At 35.9% G+C, this 19,479-nt stretch overlaps 1 protein-coding gene across 7 annotated transcripts in view; it reads left to right on the forward strand.

The window, feature by feature from the left end:
• Positions 1-19,479, forward strand: part of OTUD7A (OTU deubiquitinase 7A) — a 420,410-nt gene that overhangs the window by 264,559 nt on the left and 136,372 nt on the right. The gene's annotated exons all lie outside the window — the stretch shown is intronic.

Below are 19,479 nucleotides of genomic sequence, written 5' to 3' on the forward strand. Positions count from 1 at the left end.
CATTCAGCCTGTAGAATTATTTTAGAACAGATATCATTAGCTATGTAAAAAAATGACGGTAGCATGAAGCTGCTGATGGTGTTTGTGTGTGGATATTTGTTTAGCCATGACTTTTTTGGACTAAAATGTATCATGGATTGTTTGGTTTGTAGTAGTTTTCCTTCTTTTCGAGTGTTGGAGTATAATAGCATGTTAGAATTTAGAAATAAATGAATAAAAAGAAAAATGATTGATCTGAAGTGTAATGGGAAAAATGGCAGTCTTAGAGTCAGATGACCTGTTTTGAATCTTGCCTTTAGACATTTGTGGGTTTTGTTTCCAGATATCATTTAACCCCCTCAGAGACCCATTTTCTTCACCTGAAAAATGGGCACAATAATACTTACACTACATACCTCAGACCATCGGGTTAGAGTGGAAAGGGACTATCAAGTTCAAATTGCTCATTTTTTCAAATAAAGAAACTGAGGCAAATAGTGTTTAACTGATTTGTCTAAGGTCTCACAGCTAGTAAATGTCTGAGGTAGAATCTGAATCAAGGTCTTCTTGACTCCACTTCCAAAAGGCTCGGTGCCAGTCTTCCACACTACCCCAACAGACCTCTTGTGAGGAAAGCTCTTTCCAAACCTTAAGGTGCTATACAATGTTGCTGTTGTATAAATGAAGTTAGTGTTTTTGTTTTATTTTGATTTACTTAATTAAAATGGCACTTATAAAAACTAGGTTTTTGAGTCACAATGATCTCTAAAGCCATTTAGAAAAATAACATATGGGATAAAAGGAACTTATGTTTCTGTAAACCTAATTTTTGAACCTCGTTTAAAGTTAAACATCATTCGGTATTCTAATTAATTAAACCTTTGGCTACATGAAATAGCTACTCAGTTTAACTATGTTGCCTCAGTTAAATCATTAAGCTAAAAGAGCTTGTTGGGGCCACTTAAAGTGCCTGGGGAAAGGGATAGTAATGAAGAAAATTATAACTAACAAGAATATAGTTAATCTCAGGAATTTAATGGTTAAAAGCCTGCTGCTGAATCCCACTTTGCTCCTGTGGAGTTTCTGTGTCCCTTAGCTAAAGTCTTGAGGTGGGGAATCATAGCCATGGACCTTTCCTGATTTAATCCTTGAATGGTCTCCTAAATAACCCCTATTGTATCTTAAGTGACAGGGTTCAGGGGAATTCTTAGCTTGTTTATTTTAAGGGGGCAGAAAAGAAGTGTCTTGATTATGGAGTAGAAGCCCAAGATGATGACTGATGAAGATACTAAAGCACTTTTTAAAATGTTCCTCTTAACTCAGCCATTCAACTGAAAGTGTGTTTAGATGAGTCCCTGTTAACCCTTTGTTATCCATTTTTTGTTGATTGGATACTAACCAGATTCATAAATGGAGTCAGAGACCAACAAGGCAATAAATAGTACCATTAATATCCATTGTATTGCTAAATGCAATACCTCAGAGGCAAGGTTAACCACTGCTAATTAACTGCTGTGTTTGGAATTTCAAACTGATGAGTAGGTATATCTCAATTTATACAATAAAAATATTTCTGAGAAGTTTGTAATTTGATTTTGATTCATTGAAATTTACTTTGATCATGCCCCAGTTCATAGCTATTTAAAGAAAACTACCAGTGAACATTTTTATTAAGTGGTCATCCCCTAATTTGTCCTTTTTGTAAATCCTGACTTTCATTTAAAGGAGTTATGTGTTTGTGGATAAGATGGTGGATTTATCTATTTTTTTTAAGTTCTGATTTTCATCAATTGTTTATTCTTATCTATAGGCTTAGGAATTTCTGGGTTTCCAGGAAGTAATTGTTCACCCAACAAAAATAAACGTTTCCCTTACCAACCTATAGCTAATGTCTGAAATGAATTCATTTGTCCAATAAATATTCTCTGAGTACCTACTATGTGCATTATTGGCAAAACAAGGAGCATATAAGTTTCCCTTATGAATTCATAGGGGAAATCAGACATGCATATGAATAATTCTATTGCAGTATAAAATATGAAAGTGAAGAAAAGATATACAAAAAGTGTTATGAGTTTGAGGTTAAAGAATCAAGACATGAGGTGTTTTTTAGGATAAGATGACTTGAGCATGTTTACAAGCCAAGCAAAAAGGACTAATAAAAAAGGAAAGATTGAGGATTCATGTCAGAAAGGGATGATTTATAAAACAAAGTCCTAGAGTTAGGCAGTAGGAGATATATAAAAGTAATGTGTAATAACTGATTTTTCCTGTTCTGACTAGGCACTGATGATAGAGAAGAATATACTCTTAGTTGTGAGTCTTAGTAGTGACTAGAAATCCATTCTAATCAGCAGACCTTTGTAAATTGTCCAGTCTAGGCTCAGATTCTTCTAGTCTCACACAGATAAGCCAAGAGACTCAGGAGTGTTTTCCATTCTCCAGGATTCAAAGGACCAGATGCTTCTTCCCTGGACTTGCTCCCAAAGTACATACCTATGGGAAAGGGATCTGACCTATGATGTAGGACTTCATTAATTCACAAGATGACCCTTTTCATAATTGAATGACTTTAATGGTTAGTTCTTCAGTTAAAATCTGCTTCTACAGAGGCAACTAAGAGGTCAGGAGCATAGAGTGTTGGGACTGGAATCAGGAAGACTTGAGTTAAAATCTAGCATCAGGTACTTACTGGCTGTGTGACCCTGGACAAGTAACTTAACCTCTTTCCCTCAATATCCTCAAAAGTAAGGTGGAAATCATAATAACACCTACGTCTCAGGTTGCTGTAAGGATTAAATGAGATATTTGTATATTGCTTAGTACAGTGCCTGGTACATAGAAAGTACTTAATATATGTTTTTAATGCTTTTTTCCTATTCTTTTGTCCTATGGTAAATTTAATTCTTCCTCCACCTGACTTTCCTTTAGATATTTTAATTGGTTTTTACTTATCCTCTAAATCAGAGGTACCCAAACTCCTTTGGCCAACCACCCCCTTTAAAAAAATTACTCAGCATCCTCCTGGAAATCTACTTTCTTTAATCCTTTAACATTGTCTTTAAAAATTGTATAATTTCGAAAAGATATAAATTTTTTTTGTTATGCATCTTAAATTTAATAATTTATTATAAATTTGTGGAATTTTTCCTGTATTGAAATTTTGATGATGCAATATTGTTTCATGTAACCATATAGTATCATATTATTAACAATTAATCAATTATTAACATATTCTTGCTGATGCACGTTGGACTTCCCAACCATGTGTGACACAGGCTCATCTGCCAACACTTGCCTGATAAGACCTGTCAGTGAACTTGACCACTGATTAGTTATAACTTGTATTTTGTGTGTTTATTTGGAAAATAATATAATCACTACAATTTTTACTCTCTTACACAACAGATGAAACATGTATGAATGGTTTTTCAAATTGTTCTTCTTTCCTTTCCTTATGCTTCCATCACCCCCTTATTTTTTATTCAATACCTCCCTCTAAATGCACCCAAGGCTACTACCCCCACCGACCATACTCCCCCATCATTCCAGCCCCCACTCAGAGGGTAGTAGCACCCACTTTGGGAACCTATGAGGAAATCTTTTCTTTTTTTATATTTTTTTTTAATTATGGCATCTAGAATTGAATGCAATACTCCAGATTTCATCAACCAATGAATGTAGAGTTCAGTGAATACTGATCTTCCTAATGCAGCCTACCATTGCATTAGTATTTATTTAGCAGCAAGCATACCTCCGATTCATATTGAATTTGTATTCAACTGTTGTTTTGTGTGTGTGTTGTTTTTTTTTCTAATAAACTATTAGACCTGATTCTCTTACCCTGTGCTTCTGCACCTGGCTTTTAAATGAATTTTTATTGATATCTTTTATTCTTACATTATTGATACTTCCCAATGTATTTCTCTCCCTCCCCCCCTTTTCTCCCAAAGGGCCATTCCTCATTAAAAGGGCAATTCCTCATTAAAAAAAAGAATGCAAAGGAAAGGAAAAAATAGTTTAGGAAAACTAACCAAAACCTTGCCAAGTCTTATATTCTTCGTTCAGTGTTCCACACCTATCCCCCTCCCCCCGCCCTGAAAAAAGGGAAGGATGTGCATTCTTGTAGCTCTTCTTTGAGGTTAAGCTTGATCATTTTGATTTCATAGCATTCAGTTTTGGTTTTTTTCTTCTTCTTTCCATTCACATTGTCATACTCATTATGTCTATGTTTGTATGGATCTGTTTACTTCATTCTACATTAGTTCATGTCTTCCTATGATCATATTCATTGTTTTGTACAACACACCACAACTTCTTTAGCTGTTTGCTCATTAAAAGGCATCTACTTTGTTCTTCATTCTTTTCTACTACACAAAGTAGTGCTATTTTGCTTTATATTTGATTTTTATTTTTAAGACTGACCTCATTGGAGTATAATAAAAGTGGGGTCTCCTGGAGAAAAGAAAAAACATTTTAATTCAAAAGAATTTAAAGTTTTAATTTAATTGAAACAATAAAATAACAAGCTACAAAATAAACCCACAAAAAAAACCAACAACATTTCTATATGGTAATAACAAAATCCGGAAAGGAATAATAGAAAAAGAAGTCTCATTCAAAAATAACTACAAAATACACAAAATATCTGGGAGTTAATCTACAAAAAGATACAACATTTGCATAGGAAAAATTGCAAAAAAAATACTTTTTAAAGAAATTTTAAAAACTCAACTCAGATAACTGGAGCTTTAAAGAGTGCTCCTATCTGAGTTGTGCCAATGTTATAAAAATGACAAACTAAATTTATTTATAGATTTAACTCTATTACAATCAAACTACTAAGGGGCCATTTTGAAGAGCTTAACAATCTAATAAAATTTATTTGGAGGAACAAAAAATATAAACTATCAAGGGGAAAAAAGGCATGGATGGGGAAAAGTGCTTATAGACTTTAAGCTGGTAATCACTAAAATTTCTTGATATTGTTTAAAAAAAAAGAAAAGGAATAGACTAAACAAGGAAGAATAATAAATAATGGAACTCAATAGCCTACAGTACAAGAAAGGCAAAAACATAAATTATCTATGAAAAAACTGCTGATTTGGCAATAATAATTGGAAAAACTAGAAAGTAATGTAGAAATTAGGTTCAGATAAGCATTTTACAACATATATAAACTCAATAATAATAATTATTATTACACAATAAACTCAAAATAAATACATGGCTTAAATATTAAGGTTCACAGATAAAAAGTATTAGAAGGGAACCAGAATTTTCATCATTATACCTAGGAAATAAATTTTTTTAATTATTTATTTTTAGTTTTCAACATTTATTTCCATAGAATTTTGAGTTCTAAATTTTCTCTGCCTTTACCCCCCCCCCCAAGATGGCATGCAATCTGATATAGGCTATACATATTTGGATATCATAGTAATCCATTTTGTGATCTGGCTACCTGGCTAAGAATGTTTTATTGTCAAATGAAATATTATGGCAATAGACCAAAAAGATGTTGATCAAAAATTTCTTGTGTTGCAGATAAGGAATAGAATAGAACAGTGAAGGGCAACCTGTGGACAATTTGGAAAATTTCATTTTTATACCTGCTACTATACAGTTCCCACCATTTCTCTACAAGTGGTTATATTTGGCTATGCTACTCAGTCATTACAGGATTTCTTTCAAATGCTCTACTCCTGAAAATATACTTCATTCAGATAAAAATATCTAGGCATAAGGTATCCAACTTGCAATTAGGATGAGTGTATCTAAAAGGACAAAATTTGATGAAATGTTTATCTCAACAACAATTTTGCCTTGTCTAGTCTTGTTCTTTGTGAGAGATTAGGAAATATTCCATTTTTAGAAAATTTGGATGGACAGAAATTTCTTTTGTCCTGCAATTTAGTATCTAGAAGTTCCATGCATACTTTAATAATATGCACATTAAGATCTAATAATATATTTAAAATTCTTATAATTATTTGTGAGTAAAAAAATATCACCTATATCCCAGTTACTAGAAGAGGATATAAAGGTATATATTGGATAGAGATTCTCCTAAATCCTCAGGGATAAAAAAAATATCATTTTAAAATAAGCATATGGTTCATTAGCTTGATCAAACAGATATGAGTATGAGTCAAGACTACATTATCTGCCAATATAATTTATACATAACCTCAATTCCATTATCATTTTGCTTTGGAATGTATTGGAAGATATTTGTATAAGGTGAAGAGAAATAGTCCACTTTGATAAATTGTATTTTGTTTAGGGTAACATTACATTGTTTTGTAATTACTGTGCAGAAACCAATAGAAATAGAGAAGACTTGACAGTGAAGCATTAAATCTGTTAGTAGAGAAAGTCACTGGGTTTAAAAAAATGTCATCAACCATTTCTAATGTATTTAGCTCATGTTTATATTTCAGATTTTCTAGTATTAATATTTCCTTTTGTTTTTCCTCATGAGGAAGCATCAGAAATTACTGAGCAGCTGGGTAGTGCCATAGTACATAGAACACTGGACCTAGATTCAGGAAGACCTGAGTTCAAATACTACCTCAGATACTTACTAGGTATATGGCCTTTGGGAAGTCATGTTTGTCTGTTTCCTCAACTATAAAACGGGGATAATAATAGCACCTTCCTCCCAGGCTTGTTGTGAGGATCAAATGAGATGATACTTGTGGAGCTCATAGGACAGTGCCTGGCACATAGTGGACACTATATGTTGCTGCCTACTATTACTACTACTACTACTATTACTTCTACTACTACCACTACTACTACTACCACCTCCACCACCACCACTACTACTACTGCTGCTACTACTGCTGCTACTGCCGCTACTACCACTACTACTACTACTACTACTACTACTACTACTACTACTACTACTACTACTACTACTACTACTACTTCAGACAATTTAGGTAAAAGAATTATAATATTTGAGAAGGAAGAGAAGAAGTTATCTGACTATATGCTTCAAGTGTTTGTACTTGGGATGTAGCCATATTATAATGGAAAGAATACTGTATTTGGAGTAAAAAAAAACCTGGATTCTACTCCCTATTTGGTCACTTAATAGGTGTAAAACCTTAGGCAAGTCACATCACCTCTCTGTGCCTCAGTTTACTCATTTGAAAAATGGAGATCATAATATTTGCTTTGCCCTACTTATATCACTTTGGAAGGGTTAAATGAAATAGCACATCAATTGCTTAGTAAACCATATTATATGCGTGTACTGTTGTTGTTGCTGTCATCATCATCATCATTATCATCATGTACCCTGTAAAGAAAACCTCAGAAGGAACAGTCATGGGATCAGCCGACAGGTGGTTCAGTTATCTTTGTTCTGTTGCCTAGTTACAAACCACATACAGTTCAATCCAGGCCTCTTCTTCAAACACATTGGTTAAAAAACCAGTAGTAAGTATAACTTCCTACTAAAAAAGTAATTTAAATGGATGTAATAAGTAAAAAGATCTACCATTTAGTTAGATGAGTACCATTTTTTTAGAACCAAAATATTCACTATTGAGATAATAGATTTGTTTCTGAAAAGGATCTTGGAGGTCATTTGGTTCAGCTCCCTTATTTTATACATGAGGTTGTTTTTTGAGGGAAGTGAAGCCCAAGATAGAAAATAGGAAGTTGGGTGATCTGAGATTATCACCCACGTCCTCTGACACAAGGTCCAGTATTCTTCCCACTACACCAACATGTCTTCATTAGCTATTCCTTCAGCTTAAAGTGTTGTTATTGTCTTCTATGAGATGACAGATCCATGAAAGGGACATCATCACCTTCTAAATTTAGTTGAAAATCAGTCCACCATCTTTGGTAACTAAAGAGCATCCCAGGGGTAAAAGAGGGGTAAGTGGTTTCAGGAACATGTGTATGCAGAGGAAACTTGGGTCCTTTTTCATTTGGATGTATTTCTATGTTTAGGAAACTCAAGTCTTTTTATTCTCCAGCTAGTACATTTACTACCTATTCCTTATGAGCTGCCTCTATCAGTTGCTGCCCAGCCACTGTCAGTAAAATGTCAAGGCAGTGTTATTGCCCAGATTTGCTATACACTATAGGAATAGGAAGAATCATTTCACTGAGTCCACGGAATTTGTAAAGAAGTCAAATAAATAACAGGAACTTCAAGTTCAATGAATGTTTATATAGTGCCTTTGATACGATATTATCACGACGGACAGTAACAGCAAGGGCATAATATGCAAATATTAGTCACTGGCAGAAGGGGTGGCCAGTCTTCCTTCAGTAATTCTATGGGGTTAAGAGCAGCAGAACATCTGGAAAGACACAAATTGTTCTACCAGAGGGGCCAGAGAAATGACTGAAAACTTAAACTTCATATTTTCAGAAGTTTGCTAATAAAATACTATGTTTGTAAGCACAGTGAAGTTTAGGAGCTCTAGCAAACTATATCTTCACAGACAGGAAATGACTGATTATTAATATAAGAGTAATTTCCAAATTGTCTGTGCACAGTCAGATCATTAATTTGTTAGAGAAAAGACAAAAACTAACATAAAATTAAAATAAATAAAAATGAAAATATATGTAATGAAATTAATTGCTCCAGTCTGACCCATTTATGATTTTGTTGTTCAGTAGTTTCCATCATGTCAGAATCTTTGTGACTCCATTTTTTGTTTTCTTGGCAAAGATTCTGGAGTGGTTTGCCATCACCTTCTCTGACTCATTTAACAGATGAGAAAACTGAGGTAAACAAGGTTAAGTGACTTGCCCAGGGTCCCATAGCTAGTAAGCATCTGAGGCTGGATTCTAACTCAGGTCTTCTATTGTGCCATCTAGCTGCCCCCATTTATGATACTGTTTTAGTTAATAACAAGCATAACTAATAACAAAGAAAACACAGAGACCTGTTCTCACCAAAATTGTTTGCTACTGTCATGGAGAATGTCCAGTATAGAATCCAAATAGGAGAATTCCTTTAGATAGTGAGAACTTCAAGATGTTCCTTTTTGTAGGTGTTGTTATGTCAATTTCATCACGCCCTGGAATATATTCCCACACTTCTTAAATGAGATTTATGATTACCTATAAGACTTTGGTCCAACTATCTAGATAGGAGGAGCCAAGTGGATGAAGAGTACCTATTTTTGGACTATAATATGGAAATGTATGGATAACTCCCACAGCTAGTCCATTAGTATTCCTATTTGGGACAGATATATAATCAGTTTGATCTACAAAAAAGGTAGGATGTAATGCCTCTGGAAAATTGTGCAGGGCTTTTAATGATCCCAAGCTTCTTCTGGAAACAAAGGCTCATCTTCTCCATGCCAATGTTCCTCATGATACTGTGTTAATACAAGGCAAGAAACATCATAGTCTCTAGATAATTAAAGTTGCAGGTTACCCAAAGGCCAATAGAGAGAGGTACATGGTTAGTAATAGAATCATAAATTTAGAAAAGTAGGGAACTGAGGGGCCAGCAAGTTCAGCCCCCTCATTTTACAGATGAGGAAACTGAGACCCAGAGAGGTTAAATGTCTTGCCCTATAGGTCACACAAGTAATTGTCTGAGGTCAAGTTCAGGTCTTCCTGACTCCAAGCCCATCATTAAGTCCAATGTGCCATCCAGTTGTCTTGGTAGATATGTGTAAAAACCTCTTGAGGGATCCCATTATGGCACCAGAACCTACCCCATAACTTGACACATAAAAGCACCAGTTGGCCATGATCATTCACTGTCAGGAGAGGTTAATCACTCACACCTATGTCCTAATTAGGCCAAGTGGAGACCCAGATAATTGATCATATAAAAGTAAGCATCAAATTCAAATTCATCATAATGGCTCAACTACGTCCCCAACCATGACACAGAAGCAGCTGAGGTTTTGGATAATTACCCCTTATCATGGTATGTCCCCATGGTAAAGGTTACACTACTTTAGACAAGCTGTCTTTCTGTACTCCTCCATATTGACATATCCTCATGTCAAGACAGTCTGAGTAGGCTGATGAAATCTGTTCCCAAACACTGCCTTTTAGCATTACAAGAATTCAAACCAGAATGGCCTTTAAAAGGGTCATTTGGTGCATTACCAACAAAGAATTCAACAACGAAAGGATATAAAAGGTATCACCAGAAAGATATATGGCAAGAAGAAGGGGTAGTTAATCATAGCAAGAGCAGAAGATAATAGAAAGATAGGTCATGCTTTCCATTGGTGCCCACATAATGAATGTCAAATGACCCAGAGAAAAGCTTTCCACATGTTGGACACTTTGGGGAAGAATTTTGCAATGACATTGGACAATAGTTGCACCAGATGAGAAGTCATAGATGGATTATAATATGAACTATTGGATGGCATGTAGGCATTGATTAATTAACAATCCATTGACTTAAAACTCAGACTACAGGTTTTATGTTTTCTCAACTTGCATCATTTGAGTTCCAGGACACAATCATCTTTCCTACTTCAAAAAACACTTGTGATTTCATTACCCTCTCCACCAATGCAAATGAGTTTTTGTGGCCAGAAAAAAACCCCAACAACTGTGGTCTGATAGCCAAGCTTTTGATGCTAAACCTCTACAAACAGACACACACAGTCTATCTCTAGGCCCATACATAGTCATTGAAGCACTAATTAAGTGGGCTCTTATCATTAACAATTTGCTTGATTAAAGGGGCCACTGAAAAGAACTTGTAAAGTTTTATCTTGATATTCAATCCCTAGCATCCCTGCAGTTTAACAATCACTTACATCTTGCTCTTCCATTTAAATTTTGGATGGTTCAATCAAATTAAATAAGCATGCAATTATAAGGCAAGTTTTTCTCACTTTCACCGTTTACTTCAAATAATAATTAACCACTGAAAAAGAGACCTTCAGTAGTGATAGCAATGTCTAGTTTTGGACTTTGAAGTTAGATCACTTCAGTCACATCCCAAAATGAAACCACAGATTCCCACTTTTAATGGGATGGCAAAGTATTTCAATGTTCAGTGCCTTGTACCACTACTCTAACATCCATTTTCAAGTCATTCTATTTGAGAACATCTCTAGAGCTTAGCCAGAATCACCTGTTTGAGAGGTTTAACTTTCTTTAGTTACCACTTATTTGGTTATCATTTTACCTTTCTGCCACCAACTGTGATACATGTAAGTTTACTATACCTTTTAGATGATCAGCTCAAGATAAGGAATAGCCCTGTTATATTGTGGCTTGGGCAGAGACATAACAGCTGACCAGGGTTGTGAATCTACCCATGTAGTATTGATCCTTCGAGCACAATTGTGTCAATAGAACTGCGACCACTAAGCTATGTATCAATATACCCATGAGTTGAAAATTAACTTAGAAAACCACGTGTTAACATTATCTATGTTCTATTGTATATTCATTTATTTTGTTAAATATTTTCCAATTACATTTTAATCTGGTTCCCACACATAACATCCTGAAATTTTAGAGACATAAGAGACAGATGAAATCTGACAAGAATTCAAACCAAAATGGCCTTTAAAAGGTCATTTAGGGGTGGCTAGGTAGCGCAGTGAGTGAAGTGCCAGCCCCAGGAGAACCTGGGTTCGGATCCGGCCTCAGACACTTAACACACACACACACACACACACACACACACACACACACACACACACAAAACCTAGCCGGTAACCTTGGGCAAGTTAGTTAACCCCAATTGCCCTTCAAAAGGCAAAAAAAAAAGGTCATTTAGTCAAAACCCATCATTTTAAAAATGAGGAATCTGAGGAGTAAAGGAAATTATCCACAGTTATACAAACAGTACATTGGAAAATTCAGAGTTTGAACTTAGCTCATCTTTTGAGAATTAATAGGAATAACACTAGCCAATATAGCTTACTCTAGGTCCTTTGCTCTCCATCCCATTTTTCATCACCTAAGTAGGTTCAGGTGACCCTTGTCCCATAGGTAATATAAAATCCCAAAGGAAATTAGAAGCCTGCAGATGAATTCAGCCCCAGACTGAATTAAGGGAAGAGAGATGCTAGGATTACCCAACAAGACCAAAGAGACCAATTAATTGCCTTAACATCAACAGGTAAAACTGGAAATGAAATTTAAAATAAAATTTCCAAATTCCTGTTCTAGACCTGAACCACACACCTCAATTTAGGAAGGCAGGGAATTTTGGGACAGCGAGGTGATGCAGTAGATAGAGTACCAAGGCCTGGAGTTAGGAAGACTCTTCCTGAGTTCAAATCTGGCTTTTGATACTTATTAGCTATATGACCCTGAGCAAGACACTTAACCCTGTTTGCCTCAGTTTTCTCATCTGTAAAAATGAGCTGGAGAAGGAAATGGCAAACCACTCCAAGATCTTTGCCAAGAAAGCCCCAAATGGAGTCATAAAGAGTTGGACATGACTGAACAACAATAAAGTGAAGTTTACATGTTACACAAATTTCCATTCCAGATCCCTGCACAAAACTTGGCAAAAAGGCCTTGTTCCAGCACGAGAACCAGAAATATGTTCCAATGTACAATTGTTTGCAGCATAAACCTGTTTCTCTTTTCACTACTTTTATTTTTTAACTTAAATTTTGTGATTACTGCAGAAGAAGAAAGTATCCTTAACAGAGCCTTGCATGTAAATATTTTTTTAATGAAGGAATGAATGGATGAATGAATGAATATTGACAAAGAGAAGGAAAATTATTGCCATGACAATCAGAAATTTAATGAGGAAATTTTTCTCCATTCATGAGTTTTGAAAATTATTTATAAAGCTGCATTACTGTAACTAGATCAGTGGCAGAATAGGTTTTTTCTCCATAATTATTTTCTTATTTCTTACTCATTTTTATCTGTATGGCTCTCTTTATCTTCTAAACCTACCTAATCTCTTGAATCTATCATCTCTTTAAAGTGCATCTAATGGCAATAGCATTCAAAAGTTTTCATAAGTTCTTTGCAAATGATAAATCCTATTTTACAAATGGCTTTTTTAGGCCCGTCTCATAATTGGAAAAGTTAGGCTCCTTTCCTGTCTATGTTATCTAAGTTCAATTATTCTTAATAACTGTTGCTTTCCCTTACTTTCGGTGATTGAGTATAAATCATCAATGACCATTGCCATTAGAACATTGTGATTTTTTAGCATCCTCCCCTGCTTTTTACCCATTAATTGCTTCAGTACACCTAATTAGCAGTTCCATCAGCATGAAGACTGCTGCTCTTACCCTGCAGTTAAATTTGGGCTAGAGATGAATCATGGTAGGCAGGCAGACTAAAAGGGTACAATTATAGGTTGAGGCATATATACATATGTGCATAGTTCATATTTTAATGTAAAACTAGACTTATATGTAAACTATATTTGTGTATACCTTAAAATATATGTTCTTATTGAAAAAAAAGTTCCTTGATATTGAAAGCATTTTGTAAAAAAAAATTTCACCCTCAAAACTAATTAAGCAAGCTTGGGCAGTATACCAGAGCGATACTTGTGGGAAAATGAATCTTTACCTGAGGGGCCCTCATACTCTAAGACAAGCTATAAGTGTGCTTTGGATTTTAAGCATCTCTTTGAGATTAGTGTTTGCTCATTCAAGAATTTCTGTTTTAAACCCTCAATATTTTAATGAAATATTCCTTGGTTAAAAAAAAAAACAAGAGTTTGCAACTGGATGCTAAAATGGTATTATCTTGTTCTCCATGGTTATGTCTACTGGGCACAAAAGTGGATTATTTTTATGCAATGATTTAAAAAAAATACCAAGTCAGTCAATATTGACATTAGCCAGCTAATACTACCAAGAATCTGCATCATATCAGCAAGAGTTCTTCCAAACATATCAGATAATATTGGCAACCAATTAGTTCTTGTCAACATTAGTCAAATAAACTCAATATTGCTGATTTTATAAATGTAGGTTAGAGTTAGACATTACCCCAAAGATACATCTGAAACTGAAACTGGTTTCAGCTTGGAATGGGATGTTACTCTCTACTGATGATATATTTAAAAACCTCTCTCTTTAGTGTAATTCAAAGGATTTTCATTGTCTATCAAATGGAACATGCTCTCTGTTGGTCTGCTCACATAGGCTTTTTAAAGAATGAATGGCAGTTGAGAGAAGGTAGCTATCTCAAGAAGGTCCTAAGCAGTCACAGCTGCTCTTTATGGCTGTTTAAAATTCTGAAATATGACATCCACTGCTGAGAATTTGCTTCACACAGTTTGAGACTTGCTTTAGAATTAAGGAATCCTCTTTCCCCCTTTCATGGAGATTTATGACTAAATAGGGACAGAATATAAAGGATCATATGCAAGGGAGACTTGACTCAATACCAACTCATTCCTGGGGTTGGTTACCTCACAGTGTGTTTTCTCCACCCTCACTTCAAATACCAGACATGATTCCAAGCTCAAATGTAAACATGTACTAAGACTCCCATCCTGCACATATATCCTCAACACTCAGAATTGGAAGGGTTCTCTGAAGCCATGTAGCACAACCCAGGCCTGAAGAAATTCCCTCTTCAACATCCCTGACACGTTATTCTTTAGCTATCTGCATCAGTGATAGAGAACTTACCTACAAAGGCAAACCCCTCTGCTTTTGAACAGCTCTAATTGTAAGAAGTCAACATCTGCCTCTCTGCATCTTTCATCCATCAGTACCACTTCTTACCTCTGGGGCCAATCAAAACTAGCCTAAATCTTCCTCTATATAACAACCTTTCATATATTTGCAGACAGCCATCATATTGCACCATTCCCACCCCCACACACAAACACTTCCCTCTCCAAAGTCTTCTTTAGAACTTTCATTTTCTCCAGAGGGTTACTTGGCTGCTACTTGTGATACTGGAGAGAGCTAAAGGAAATCATTAAGTCATACTCAGTCTGCTACAAATTTATATTACATGTCAACTGTGCCCTTAATGCAGCAAGGTAATCCTTTTACACCTCTATTCAATTACATATCCCACTCACCCCCATGGCTGTTCCAAACATTCTCATTTTATTTAGTCCCCCACAACAACCCTCTCTCCACTTCTGAGCTGAAAAACCTGAGGCCATTTAATGAGCACCTCTTCTTTCATACCACTTATCTCATATCTTTCAGACATCTTCCCCCCCATTTTCTCCTTCAACCCTGTCTCTCAATAAATGCTTTTTTCTTATCAAGACAAACCTCACTGCGTCTTTGAAGTCATCCCTTCCCATATCTTCAGCAAATTGTCCTACTCAGCCTCCCCCATTCTTTCATTAATATCCAGTCTCTATATATACTAGCTCCTTTGCTGCTACCTGCAACTATGCCAGTCTCTCCTCTATCCTTAAAGAAGCCTCACTTGATGCAATCACCTCCATCTTCTATCTTTCCTCTTTCTTGGCTAATTCTTTCAGAATGCTATCACTTCTAAGCCCTTAACAATATGGTTTTCAACCTGAAGTTTTGATTGAAGTTGCTCACCCCTCAAAAGTTATTAATGATCTCTTAATTGCTAAATCTAATGCCCTTTTCTCAGTCCTCATCCTATTTGCTCTTTCTTCAGCCTTTGAAACTGTTGAAACCTTTTCTTCCCGAATACTCTCTCCTGTCTTCTCTTTCACTTGGTGATCTCATTTGCTGCTTTGAATTCAATTATCATCTCTGTGCAGATCATTCTCAGATTTATATATCCAGCCCTAGCCTCTCTCCAGAGCTCCAGTGGCACATCACCAACTACCTTTTGGGCAATTTGATTTGGCTGTCTCATAGGCATCTCAAACTCAACACCGAAACTCCTTATCTTTCCTACCAAGCCCTCCCCTGATCACAACTTTTCTGTCTGTTATGGGTGCCAATCCCCTTTTTCATTGCCCTGGTTCACAAGCTCAGTGTCATTTTGACTCCTCTCTTGAATTTATTCCACATGCATATGAACTTCACTACATATATTGCCAAGTCTTTTCTACCTTTACATTTTTCGTGTACTTCCCCTTCTCTCTACTCATATCTCTACCATATTGGTATAGTAACCTTCTTGTTGATCTTTCTGCTTCATTCTAATCGATCCTCCTCAGCTCTCAAAGTTGTTTTTCTAAAGAACAGATCTGAATACATCACCCTTCTCCACTTCATAAACTCCAGTGGCTCCCTGTTACCTTCAGATTCAAACATAAAAACCTGTTTCCAGTTTTCATACATCTTATTCCCTTTTGTATAATCTATAATACAGCTATACTAGCCTACTAGCTCATCACACTTATCCCCTTTCCTCCTTTTCTTTGCCTTTATACTGTACGTCCTCCATTCTCACATTTATATCTCAGCTATTCTAACCTTAGGACCTTCCTGGTCCCCCTCATACCTAATGCCATCCCTCCAAAATTACCTTCCATTTATATTGTATAGATCTTGTATATACATGGTTATTGCTGTGTGAACTTGGGTAAGTTAGATCACTTTTGTATACTGGACTTTCCCCCTTTATAAAATGAAGGTATCAAACTTTAAGATTGCTAAGATCCCTTTTTGTTCTAAATCTCTTGCTCCTATAAGATTAGGTGCAAGTGGAAAAACTTTTTTTCCATGTATACAATAGCACCTCTTCATTACTTGAACCATTTGCTTCTTTTTTCTTCCTCATTCTCTATATTTTACCCTATATCTTCTATTTTTTAAGTGCACATATGTAAATACAGGTATAAAGGGATCTTTTTAGGTATAAATTTATGGGTGTTCATTGCAGCATTGTACAAATTTCACAAGAACTTGGTTACCAAAAATTTTCACATAATCAAAAGAGCTCTTATTTGGTCTGCAGCAGAGAATAAGCCATTTTGAAAAATGAATCTAAAATCAATGGATTCTTCTGTCCCCCAATCAATTTTTTCCACAGTTGCCTCCACTGAGTTCTCAGCAAGAATGCAGTGAAAGGTGAGGGTGAGTATAAAGATGATTTGCAGTGACATTATCCATTAGGGGAAAAATCACCAGAATAAGCACAATTATCAAGTTGATAATACAGGAAGATTAAAAACTGGTCCATTTGTCACAGCCAGGACTTTTAACTCCAGAGGCTGTCAATGATAACTGATGGTCTATCCAGCTCAGAGGACTTGAGGTCAGGCATTTGAAAGCAAGTAGTTTTGATTCCAAATACAGGCAAGTCATAACTTAGGAAGACATGACTTGCAAATGGTTTATTCACATAAATGACATGGTTACTGGCCACCATTGCTGCTGTCAGGAATTATAGTAGTGCTGCTTTTGAGAATTATATCCTTCTTCAATCTTCCTCCCCACTAGCCCTATCCCACATTAAGGCCAACGCTGACTTCTCAGGCACTTTTCAGAGACATCAACGACATAGTTATTGCTGTATTATTTTCTTGTCCTCTAAAGCTGGAAGGGACATCAGAAGTTATCTAAAGCTCCTTATTTTATAGATGAGGACATTAAGGTACATGGTCACACTCACATAAGTAGTTAAGTATCAGAGGGAAGATTTGAACTCGGGTCTTCTAATTATCAAACTAATAATCTTTATAGGTGAGACTTTCGATTTTATTATCTGATTAGTAAATCTCCTTCAGGGAAAAATTCAAATGTAAATGATTCACTCTGAGAGAACAAAGGAATAACAACCAAATTAAAGAAATATCTAGATTCAGGGACTATTTTGAGCTCTGGATGACTTGTCCCCACTTGAAATAACTTTCAGCCCACCATTGGCATGTGGGGGTGAGTTCTGTCTTTTGTTTTTGTTTTAAGCAAACAAACAAGAAAAACCACCTCAAAATCATAGACCAAGAAGTTTAAATCTGTTTTCCTGTGTGGAAAATAGTACTGGAATCTGTGTTTTTATTTTTAGCCCTGTTTTCTGAAAAGATATCTTACAGTCATTTCTATCTGCAAGTCTGAATTTGCATTCTCCACACAATATATGCCAGGAGCACAAAGATGACAGTATTGAAACCATCCCCATGAACTTCTGAACCCAAAATACGCGTGATGGAATCATTCCCAAGAGTAAACGTGAAGCAAATTCTGACTTGTCTATCCTCTCAATGGAACATCTACTATTTCTTAAAATAATTAGTGTCCTGGTACAAAGGAAGAAAGTAGAATCCTTTTTTGTTGTGGTGAAAAATATTATTTTTTTGCCAAATAGAAAACAAAATAGCTTATCAGTATGTTGATATAATGAAATCCCAGTTTTCATCCCTTAGACCAGGTCTGTACAACCTGCAGCCCACCAAAGGATTTTGGGTAGCCTGCGAAAAATGCCTTAGACCTTCCTAAACTAAGGAAATAGTTATTGAGTATAAAATGTGACCAATTTCCAGGTTATTCTTAATCAAGTCTTAATCAAGGAATCTAGGTGGTGCAGAGAATAGAGCACAGAGCAGGGAATCAGAAAAACTGGAGTTCAATGTGACCTCAGACACTTGCTACTTGTGTGACCAGGGCAAGTCACTTAACCCCTGCCTGCATAAAACTGGAGAAGGAAATGGCAGACCATTCCAGTATCTTTGCCAAGAAAATCTCATGGACAGTTGATCCATGAAGTCCTGGAGAGTCAACAGCAACTGTCTAAAAGAAAAAGCACTAGATTTGGAGGTAGATGACCTAGTTTCAGATTCCAGCTTTGCCTTACTAGCTGCATGACCTTGCGCAAGTACTTACCCTGTCTATGTCTATAAAATAAGGGAATTAAAATTGATGACCTCCGAAGTCATTTAACAATTTTTAATGTGTGATCCTAAAATCTCCAAATGTCTATCTTTTCTCCAAACCTATTGCTTCTACCCTCATATGGGACATTATTACCACCTACCTAGATAATTGCAATAACATGTTAACATGTCTTCTGGCTTCCATGTTCTCCCATTCCATTCTACCCTTTACACTGCTTCTAGTAATTTTCTTTGTGTATTTACCTAGTTCTCTCATCCATTTACCCAAAATTCCTCACTTGCTACCTATAAAGTTCACCAGGCATGGGGAACCTGCGACCTCAAAGCCACATGTGTCCCTCTAGGTCCTCAAGTGCGACCCTTTGACTGAGTCCAAGTTTTATAGAACAAATTCTTTTATTTAGGGTATTTGTTCTGTGAAGTTTGGATAGAGTCAAAAGGCTGCACTTGAGGACCTAGATGGCCACATGTGATCTTGAGATTGTAGGTTCCCCACCCCTGGTTTTTTATCTTTCAAGGTCCTCCACACTATGCCTCTATCTTATCATTCTAGCCTTCTTATCACAGTTTTCTTCTCCACATACTCTATGCTTTGGTCAAACTAAGCTATCTGTCCCCTGAGGATGTTTTCTACATTTCTGCCACCTTGCCATTTTTCATATTTTTTCCAGTGCCTAAAATTTCATCATTACTCTTCTTTGTCTATTAAATACTGCCATTATTGAAAGAGCAGTTCTGATGGTGCTTTTCCCAAAATGTTCTCCTTGAACCTGCTGGGCACTATTGACCCTTCCCACCTCCAATTT

The sequence above is a fragment of the Petaurus breviceps genome, unplaced genomic scaffold (genome assembly GCF_028583685.1).
Source record: "Petaurus breviceps papuanus isolate PSGF00001 unplaced genomic scaffold, PetGlider_PUasm1.0 37, whole genome shotgun sequence".
NCBI lineage: Eukaryota > Metazoa > Chordata > Mammalia > Diprotodontia > Petauridae > Petaurus > Petaurus breviceps.